Raw genomic sequence first — 10,693 nt, forward strand, 5'->3', positions numbered from 1 at the left:
GGGATATGTATACTCTGAAAGAATCCATCTTGTTAAGAGAAATAAAGACATTTCAAAATTGTTGGCTTGAGTGTGTTACTGTCTTAGGGTCCAAATTCAGAATTACACGTTGAGAAACTTCAAATTCATGCATTTGTACCCAATCATCTCTTTTAGAAGAAAACAACAATGAAAACACAAGAGTATTTTAAATTTTTTGGCTGCTTTTCAAATTCACTTCATGTTAATTAATGTGAAGCTGCTTTGAAAAATACCAAAAAATATTAATGTGATTTACATCTTTCCATTTTCTAAATGTAAATGCTATTTCTCCTTGATGTTTAATTTTCAGGTATTCTACAAAGAACAAAAAAAAAAAATCTAAAAAACATTAGAATTCTGCTTTCTAAACATCACCAGGCATGAAAGAACATGCCACCCTTAAAATTCTATCTCTGATACAAATACTTCTAGCCATGTGGAACCCTTTCAAATCCTCTTTCCTTGACTAATTTTGTACAAATATCATATTTCATAAACACATAGTGACTCTTTCTTCAAATTCAATATGGTAGATCCACTAGGTTCCCCATCAACAATCTCCTGGTGTGTAGCCTAAAAACTGTCAAAAAGTAAATAAGATTTGGGGGTCAGACCTTGCTCAGAGGATACCTATGCTGGTTTCTCTTGCTCTCTGCTTTATTTTCACATTATTCAAAAGAAACATCCTTTCTTTTGCTCTAAATTATGCAAGGTTGCAAAGGAATTTTATGTAACATTTTGTAGATATCATTTTCTTCCATTTTTAGAAAAATCAAAACTCTATTAATGCTTTAAAAGCACAATACAAAATATTGCCTAACCCATTATAGCTATGAAGTGTTAACATGGGTGTGAAATGTGTAAACACACATCAAGTTGTATACTTGTGATTAGTTCACTCTTAGGTATATATGGTATGCTTCAAACATTTTCTACCTACTCTTAATATTAGTCAAAGTGCCCAACTAATAATGAATGTTTCAAATGAGTAATTGTTTATTATTTATGTAAGAGGTGCTAATTTATTGATAACAATGTTGCAGATCTGAAATAGTTTGTCAGGCGTAAATCATAGGTGAAAGCCTCCATTCTGTTATTTAAAAATGGAGTTAGCTATGAATGCCCCTCTTAAAGACAGTTTATATTACGGCATATGCTTGTACCATCCTCCACTTAGAATTTGACACCAAAGTTAAAATTATATAAATAAAAGTTCTGATAGAACTTATTAAAAAGCATATGTAGGTAGGCATTTATGTAGATATGTATGTGTGTGTACAAAATATCAAGTTATCTGCTACTTAGACATTAAAATATTGTTAGACAGTTACAAATGAAATAAACTAATTTTATAGTTGCATTGAAATGGGTTGCAACATATTGAAATCTATTGATTTTATTCTGTATACATACTTTGTCTATGCTTTTTTATTTCCAATTTTCTTACTCCCTTTGACTTAGTTGACAAATGTCTTCTTTTCTCATTTCAGAATAAGCTATTAGCTGATAAAAAAAATAAATAAATTTTCTGTATTACAGGATTAGGCAAAATTTTATGCAAGATTAATTGTAGTTATTGTCATCAAGTATTGCATCTGACAAGTCTCAGAGCTGGCTCTCTGAATCTAATGAGAATAATGTTCCAGTCTTTATTGTAATTCATCATGTATTCTATCTTTTTAAAAATATCATACCGTACTTAATGTTTCACTGTGTCTTGGGTTTGGTAGGGTGGATAATTTATTTCTGAAGTTAAACAAAAGTTATCATGATAGAATTTGATGTTTTCTATATAAAAGAAATGTGTCTAAAGGTAAATAAGATGTAGTTATGTGCAATTTAACGGCCTGTCTCAAACAGGAACAACCTTCAGTACTTCTCTACAGGATGCTTTTTCTTAGGAAGAGCATTGCATGTCAGTGCAAATCAGGTCAGTTCCCACTGCAGCGGGCATTAACCTGCAGGAATCTCACAGGCACCAGAACACAGCACACCCATTCAGTGTGTGTGTTGTATTTCAGTGTGTGTGTTGTATTTCTGTATGTTACCCCAACTGGAAAGAAAAATGTTGCCTCTTCCACACTTCTGTGGTCTCATAAATCAGGTGACAGGGATGATTTTTTTTTTTTCTTCAGAGTGAAGGTAAATCTTGTTCCAAAAAAAATATTGTCTTGAGGTAATTATAAGTAATATGCTGGCAGATTCATTATAGCAGTCTACTTTCCATACCTATTGTTCCCTGTCATTATTTCTTTAGTTTTTTTCTTAGACAACACTGTAAATACTCATATATCATAAATGCAAAGCAGCGCAGTACAAATACTATAGTTACATTATTTTTTGTTTGTGGAGGAAGCAGTTATTATTATAGGATGGATCATGAAAGAAATGAGGAGAAAACAAACCTGTTGAAAGTGTGTTGAGTCATTCATAGCCTTAACACAAGGACACAGCATGTACTCAGGGTATCTGGATGACTTAAAACATATTTATTAATTTTCTATTGCTGCTGTAACATATCACCATAAACTGAGGGGCTTAACACAACACAACTTTATTATCTTACATTTAGGGAGGTAAGCAATGCAAAATGGGTCTCACTGGCCTAAAATCAGGATTCAGGGGCTACATTCCACATGAAGGCTCTAGGGGAGAATGGTCTCCCTGCCTTTCCAGATTCTAGAGGCTGCCTTCTGGCTTGCCTTCTGGCTCATTTCCATTTTCAAAGGAAGCAAAGCTTGTCAAGTCTTTCTCACACCACATCAATCTGAATCTAACTCTTCTTTCATCTTCCACAGTTAAAGGCATTTTGCGATTACACCGGGTCCACTCAGATAATCCAGAATATTTTCCATTTCTTAAAATTACATTATTAGCAAATTTATTCCATCTGCAATCTCAATCCTTCTTTGACATATAAAATAACATAATCAAAGGCCGCTGGAATTAGGACATTTACATCTTTGGAGAGCCATTATTCTATTTTATCATATCAGTAAAATTAATGCCCTCTAAATATAGCCTTATCTATGTATTAATTTATGTGGCAGCCATATTAAATTTAACATTGTCAGGACTGTGGCTTAGAGTTGGCCAGGCTTTGTGTGGATGTATATTTTACCTTCTCATTCTTCCACACCAAAAATTATCTTTGTGCTCTGGGAAAACAAAATGACTAGAAATAAACACTGGAAACTCATTAACAAACAAATTATGCTTGGGAGACTTTTAAAAATATTTTAGTGACATTTCCTGAGAAACTACCAGGAGTCTCACATCAAAGAACTTGGACCTATTTCCCCTTTTTCCATCTCGTATTTCATCACACATTTTCATTAAAATTGCTATTATTAAATGTGAATCTGATTGTGGTATGTCTCATCTTTGTGTTTATCTTAGGATTTGTGTGGATAAAACAACAGTAAACTTTCTGCCATACCCCAATGTTCTAGTCTTCTCTGCTATTTGTATTTCTTGAACATGCCATGTTTTCCTAAACTTTTTTGAGTTTGTAATTTATTTGGCCTCTTTCAGAGCTTATTGTTTTCATATTAAGCACATTGGAGGTGTTGGAGGTGCTTAATAAAAGAATAAAATTTTGAGCACCCATTGTACTCATTTGTTTTTGTAAAGGAGGAAGTCAATTGTTTGTGATGTTTACAAGTATATTTACCCTATTTATTCACTTATTTTGAAGAAAAGTCTACTCTTTAGGACATTTACAAGTATATTTAGCCCACTTTAAAAACAAATACAGAGATGAGAGTGGGAACATCTTGAATATTATTGGTCATTAATACAGTCAAAGAGCAAGTATCTGAAATAAATAAATAAATAAACAAAAGTGGGATTGTTACATAATTATTTCAGAGTTAGTACCATTTTCATTATTTTTTTTACATTTGCATGTATGCAAATATACCATAAATAGAATGTTACTGTATTTCACAATAAAATTATTCTTAAAGGATATAGATTCCTAAAAAAAAAATGTTTTCAAATATAAACTTTTCTTGGTTATATTTTCCCCTCTTTATCCCATAATGGTTAATGTCAATCACCATTGGGAGACAACATTGTCCAGATTGTTACCCAATGGACAGCACTGAAATACCTGCATGATTTCAGAAATTACTCATGACATAATTTCATTCATTCCTTTTCTGAACAAAAGACTTTTGTTTTAGAACTTTTGCTCTTAAATGAGTTTATATATTTACTTCAAATTACATTAAAAATTAAATACATCAGACCATTTATTTGGAGGGCTTAAATTATTTATTTATATATATGCATATAATAGTAATTAAGTAAATTACAACAATTATGCAATAGTTTTATTTAATAGCTTAGTTCCCCTTGTTTAATAAGTACAATTTTAACTGTAGATTTAAAAATATATATATATTTTTTTTACAATTTACTGATGTATCACCTCTTTAAAAAGATCTCACAGAAGTCCACAAAATGATGGAATATTCCTAACATCTATTGTCACATAGAAATAAAGGCAAAATCTAGTTGATAACTTATCAAGTACATGTTTTTCATTTTTTCAAGTTATAATGAGTGAAAATCCTTCCCTTCATGGGATATAATCTGTCAAATATTGAAAGCCTTATAATTATTTGAGATGTCATGACCTGAAGTTTTGGTAATTATAGCTAGACTTCTTTTTTATACAGAAAAAGAGTCTATTTCAGTCAAATTTTATATCACCTGGTAAGCATCAGGTCAAATCATATGAAAGGACAAGCATAATTTTATAGGGAGAAAGGATTGTTTTCCTGAATCCATATCCAGACTTCTAAGAATTAAGAATTCGATTAAGTAAAAAGAAATATCCAATTGTATTTCATTTGAGAAAAGTACATTTCAGAAATGAACTTTTGAGTATTTATTTACAAACTCCTTTACAGAATTTTTCTACATATAAACATCTAATCAATCTCACATACACTAAATTTATTACAATATCTTATTAAGATCATCAAAAGAAGCCCTGAATACTCTGTGCAATGTCCTGGAATCTAGATCAGTTCTTCTCAATGTGTTTCTCAGACTGGCTAACTTTCTATAAATGTTTAGTTGCCACTCTGTAATGAGATGAAGAGATGTGCCAGTATGTAAATTGATTGTCACTAAGCAAACTTCTTTTAGATTGTGATTCTAAAGATTGCCTCAACAATATTTCTTACCACAAATGGTGTTTCTCAGTGTGATATTGTTATCTCCCATGAAGAAGTCAAGTCTTTTTCCCTTCTCTTTGGATCTGGGCTGGCCCTGTGATCTGTTTTGACCAATAGAAAGAACAGAAAGTGATAGAAGTCATTTTGCCTAAAAACTCAGTACAGGATTAAAAGATCTGCAGCTTCCAAAGTTGCAATGGAATGGCCCCTCATTGAAATAGCTGGCATATAAAAAGTCTGAATACCTGAAGACTCACATGCTGTGGCGGGGATAAAAGCCAATATAGTAGCCATGTGGGGGTGAGGTGGGAGGTAGTGAAGAGGATTCAAGAGGAGGGAAGAGGAAAGGGGACGGAGAGGGAGAAGATAGAGAAGAACACAGGACTGAAACACAGAGGCATCAAACACATGTGTGAAGACTTCTGGAAATTTCCAAATCAGCCCAGGCACCCAAGTGAAGAATCTCACCTAATGTCAGGTGAAATAGAAGAACAGTGACAGAGGTTTGCTCTCATTCCTGAATCACGGATCATGAACAGATAAATGGTTATGGTTTTTAGTGTATGCCTCTTATTCCAGAAAACATGTTTTCTAGATTAAAGGTTTGCAAAGTTTTTCTGCAACAGGTCATATTGTAAACATTATAGATGTTTGAACAGTGGGTCTATCACTGCAAAGCAGTCTTTCACAATACATAAACACATCTCTGTCTCTGCAAAGAGCCAAACCTAATTTTCTTCACGGTTGTGTACTTGCTGATCCCTCTGTTTAGAAAAATATTTGCCCAGTGTTTGCACAACCTTCTCCTCCTGAACCATCAGCTCTCACTTCAAATGTCATCTTCTCCAGCTATGTACCATCCCACTCCAATATTACATCATCCTATTTTATTTTTTCACAGGGTTTAAACTTTAAAATTATTTGACATTGTCTTATGTATGCATTTATTCTCTTCCTTAATATCTGCTTCTCCTACCAAGACTGTAAATCTATGAGATCAATGTACCTAGAACAGTGCCAGCAGATGTAGGTGCTCAAAACAATCATTTGACACCTGAAACTAATATAATATTGTATGATAACTATATTTTTGATAAAAATCTTTAAAAAACGATCTTTTGAATAAGTGAATGAGTGAGTGAATCAGTGCCATTGATGTTAAAGTTCAGAATGATAGTCTTGAATTTAGTTAACTAACTGCATTAGCTCGCTCAGTATAACAGTAATAATGATAAAAATAAATGCCTGTTTACATAAAGTTTATAGTTAAAATTGCACTTACATTTATTAGATTCTTAAAAAGGAAAGTGAAAATCAGGTTACTTCTCACAACCCAATAAGATACGAAGTGTCTGCCTCATTATTATCCCTAACTTAGAGTTTATTAGATCAAAGTTCAGGTGTTTTAAGTAACTCTCATATGAACTAGTAAGAAGCCAAAACTTAATCACAGAGAGGATTCACCGTCACCTCTTTCTCACCATTGTATTCCTAAACCTAGTGTCATTTCCACTATGACAGCTCAACGTTGTTCAGCATCTTCTCCACTCAAACTGACAATAGCAAGTAAATACAGATGTAGCTTTACTTGAGTCTAATCTCATACAAATTTTGCCAAATGAAAGGCAATAGGCCCTGGATGGAAAATGGATCCCCTCCTCTTATTTATTCATTAATTGTGTGTTGGGGCAACAAGGGATTATGTATGCTTTTACTTTTATGAACAACAGAAGAACTTAACGATTTACTTGTTTTTGCCATAATAGTAATCATTTAAAAAAAAAAAATAACAGAAAAAAAAAACATTGAAACCATTTTATCTTCTTCTGCATCATAACTATCCATCAATAAAATGGTGAAGGAGTCACAATTTTTTTATTGAGTTAAATGTTTGGCTTCATTTAATATGCTCACTAGTGGTAGTATTGGTATCAATGTCAATTTGGGAGCTATGTAACTTAACTTTTGTATTTTTTATTAAGAAATCTCCTAGAAATTGGATATTTGAGAGGAAATATTTTTACTGAATAACAGAAGATTGCCAAGGCATGGTTAATGACATGTACATTCTCCAGAGATTTCCTTTGGATCACAACTCCTCTGGCCATTTGTGACTGATTCCGTGCCCAACAGGTGGGTTGCAGAATTATTTTGAAAACAAACTGGTCTTTCTCAGGTAGGGTACTGACAAAACTGCCGGATTTGAGGTAGCCTCATTGATCTCTGTCCACACCAAGTGCTATACTGGGTTTATTTATTTCCTTCCTTGGGCTGTGAGTGAGAGCTGAGGTTACAGAAAAAGATGCACACTCCTGATCACCATGTAAAAAGGAAATTTCCCTTTAAAAGCTATTAAGAAGCTGTTTTTTTTTCATTTATATTTGTCATCATGACAATTATAATGTAAATTGTTTCCTTTCCTGGCTGCAGGACTCAAGGGATAGATATGCCAGAAATCAATATATAACAGAGAGTTGTCACTAAACTCCTGGAGAGAGCTCTCTAAGAGCCACACCATACTGGCTCTCTCACTGCCCATAGGGTCCTCTACGTGCCTGTAACTTTTCCTTCTAGGATTTTATTACTGCTTTCGTCTCTATCGCAGATCATGAGAAATCCTTATTCCTCTAACCTGAAGCTGTTCTCCTGTATACAATTTATGTCACTAGGGCAATATTTTTAGAAATACATTTTAGAGCAATCTGTGTCATTAATTTCATTATGCAATACAAAAATATACTTACATTGGCAACCAACTCCTTGATTTCAGTGTCCTTTTAAGCAAAAGTTAAAAATTGCTTGAAAATCCAGTGTTACTATTTGTGACAAAATAAATGAGGATCTCGCATTAACTTTCATAACATGGATAGATTCAAACATTTAAAAAATTATTTCTATACAAATACATTAAAAATAAATTGAAAGAGTATTACGGGTAATGGGATAGGATAAAATTATGTGATAAACTAGGAAAATATAGCACATATAGCACGTATAGGCAGTTGAGGTGGATTAAATAACACTACAGCATATTCCTTCAATACATCAATACGTTCTTTTTTTTTTGAAGGTTAAAATAAAACTTTATTTAGGAAGGCGCAAATGACTCTATGCTAATTTGAACAGCTCGGTTGTATAATATAAGCAACGATTTGCAAATTTCCTTTTCTAAGAGATTGGATCCCATTATAAGTCCTCTAAGAGTTGGATTCCAAATAATATATGCCTTGTTCTTTCTTCAGACCTAGAAAAAAATATGACTGATTATTCAACGAGTGATTATTCCTCCCTTTTCCATGTTTAGAAATAGTTATGAGCTTTCAGACAGTAACTTCTGGAACAAAATTTCCTCCTCTCTACCAGCCAGCCCCATTGGGTTCACCTTTACAGGCTTTGAGACTAGGACAGGGGATGAGATATGTGACTGTTTTTGTTCCCAATATGTGACTGCAATATGTTTCTAATATTTATATGTAAGATAGTATATTTTACTATGTGCATGCATATATGCCTACATACAAACATATATGATTATGCACATTAAAGTAATTTTAATAGTTAATCTTCAGCAAAAAATAAAAATAAGTTAATTGAATTATTACCATGTTTCACATTTATTACTGATTGTGATAAAGATACAACCCACGTGCTTCTTCATAGAATCTGAAACAGTCTGGTATATATCTGATGACAGCTACTAGGATTTCAACCATAAGGCTTGGCAGAAACTAATTGCATTACAATCCAGTTCTATGTCAACTCCAGAAAATATAGCAGTAGCCTATAGTAATTACTACTGATTTATCCAGTTGCAAAAATGAAAGCTCTACAAATATAATGTGTACAGAACATGATTTCACATCATTCTCTTCACATTAACTGTATCCACAAAGCCTTGAAACATGAGCTATATTTGAGTTGGAGCATCTACTGTTGTTTTTCTCTTGACAAACAATCTATATTTTAATTAATTCCTCTCAATATTCCTCATTTTCAAACCCAAAACATTTTTATAACTCTTTCTCAGCTTCCTCTCTCTATACACAGTAGATGTGTTTGCCACCCATGCTTATATAACCACACACACACACACACACATACAACCATAATTCAAAATACTGGAAGTGGAGTATAATATGTATATATATTTTTGGATCTTTCATATTTATTTCATATATTTAATTCAGTATTAAAAACTTAATCATAATTCCAATGTAAATAATTATGAAAATCACTGTTTATATAAGATTGTTAGCAATATATCACATTTATTCACTCCCTACTTTAAGGACAAAACTCAACTCATATAATCATAGTAGACTGAATTTATTTTATCTCTTGTAAAATTGTTTCACTTCACCACTATGAAGCTGTACGGCATTGAAATAAATTAAAGCATGTCATTATATATGACTCTAAACTCGTCTCTTAAGATGGTGACCCACTAAGCATATGTATCGACTCTTCAAATGTTCCACTAAAATATACATAAAGATGCACAACATTGCATAACGAGTACCAGCTAGTACTAGCTCACATTGCACGTTAAGTACTCTGTTAAGGAGTTAAATGATTTTCTAGCATACAAATTGACTGTTCGATGAGGGAGCCACAGAATAAATTGAAGGTCACCAAGACTAGGTGTTGTCGCAGTGTCTTACAGCAAACACAGTAAAAGCCAAGTCTAGAACCCAAGTCTCCTTGATTCTCAGTTCTGTGCTGTTTATTACATCACGGTACCTTACTGGAAAGCTGAGCAAACCCTCTAGATTACATTTCTTTTTAGTCAATGGGGTGGGAGTGATGAGCACCTTCCTAATTTAAGCATTCATGTTTTTAACTTTTCTGTTATATTAATTTCCATCTTTTATACCTTATTTTAAGAAAAATTCACTGTAGTGACAAGAAAAATTGGTAGCTATGATCCAAATGTAATGCTGTATGAACAAATTCTGGATTGTAGATAAGAAACATAAAAGAAAATGTTTCTATTTTAATCCCACCTACAATTTTCAAGGAGGAGAACAGTAAAAAGGAAACACAGTTGGGAGGGGAGTGTTTGGGATGTGTGTTTGGTTTCTAACACGAGTGTGTAAACGATTCAAAGAAAATCCCTAACTGCCTAGTGAAGTCAGATAACCTGACAGAGCAGGAAAATACAAAAATTCCCCCAGAGCGCTTGTATTACCTAAAAATCTGTTAGGTGTCAGATTTCAAATCAAGTGTAATCCCAATCAAATGACTTGGAGGTTTTGTTTTAAGAAGGAAGAAGCTTGCATCACTGAAAACAGCAATATTCAGGGCTTTCAGCCACTTTCATATGCAGCAAACGCTAGTGCAGGATAGAGTGAGAAGAGCACAGCCTTTACAGTAACCTTCTAATAGAATCAGAGAAACATATGCTAATAACTGCCTGAGTTCTTAAGAAAAAGATACAAATACGAATGTTCTCTATGAAATAACAGCAGATAACCAAAATAAAA

General features: G+C 33.0%; 1 non-coding gene across 1 annotated transcript; it reads right to left on the bottom strand.

The window, feature by feature from the left end:
• Positions 1–8,525: 8,525 nt before the first annotated feature.
• Positions 8,526–8,652, bottom strand: LOC117021857 (small nucleolar RNA SNORD22). Its single transcript, XR_004422942.1, has one exon. It is a non-coding gene; the product is annotated as a small nucleolar RNA SNORD22 (small nucleolar RNA).
• Between the last annotated feature and the right edge of the window lie 2,041 nt (positions 8,653–10,693).

This window comes from Rhinolophus ferrumequinum, chromosome 4 (genome assembly GCF_004115265.2).
Source record: "Rhinolophus ferrumequinum isolate MPI-CBG mRhiFer1 chromosome 4, mRhiFer1_v1.p, whole genome shotgun sequence".
NCBI lineage: Eukaryota > Metazoa > Chordata > Mammalia > Chiroptera > Rhinolophidae > Rhinolophus > Rhinolophus ferrumequinum.